The sequence below is a fragment of the Bison bison genome, unplaced genomic scaffold (genome assembly GCF_000754665.1).
Source record: "Bison bison bison isolate TAMUID 2011002044 unplaced genomic scaffold, Bison_UMD1.0 scf7180017864526, whole genome shotgun sequence".
NCBI lineage: Eukaryota > Metazoa > Chordata > Mammalia > Artiodactyla > Bovidae > Bison > Bison bison.
This window is the reverse complement of record NW_011495077.1, coordinates 76362-76844: the sequence shown is the minus strand read 5'-3', so window position 1 is coordinate 76844 and position 483 is coordinate 76362.

The following is a 483-nucleotide window of genomic DNA, read 5'->3' as shown; positions in this document are numbered from 1 at the left end:
TTCCTTGCATTGCTGTGTTCTGAATACTGTTGAATAAGGTAAGTCATCTGTCCACTGGGAAGTTGCTTGTACCAAAAAAGGTTGTAATAACTCCAAATTGTTTCATACCGACAATTCAGGGTGACTGACTGCCCCACTTGGCTGGATATATCTGGCTGGTCTTGAGTAACTTTCTGGGCCACACCACATGCTGTGGGGAAAACAATCAGAAAACAAAGATGAAGCAGTGAATAAAATAGTGCAGGAGTTATTTAGGATCCAAAGACAAAAAAATGAAATCATAAGATGCTTGCTTTTCCCCAACCCTCCTTTCCTCCCCAAGTCCCTGTGAAGCTCCATGTGCCTGAGTGCAGGCCTTTCACCCTGAACACTCGCACCCATGTTTGGAAGCATCCCTACCAGAGAAGGCAACGACCAGGAAAACCCAGAGCAGACTGGAGAGCGGCATGAGGCATGGATTCCCCTGAACAAATGTGCTTAGTT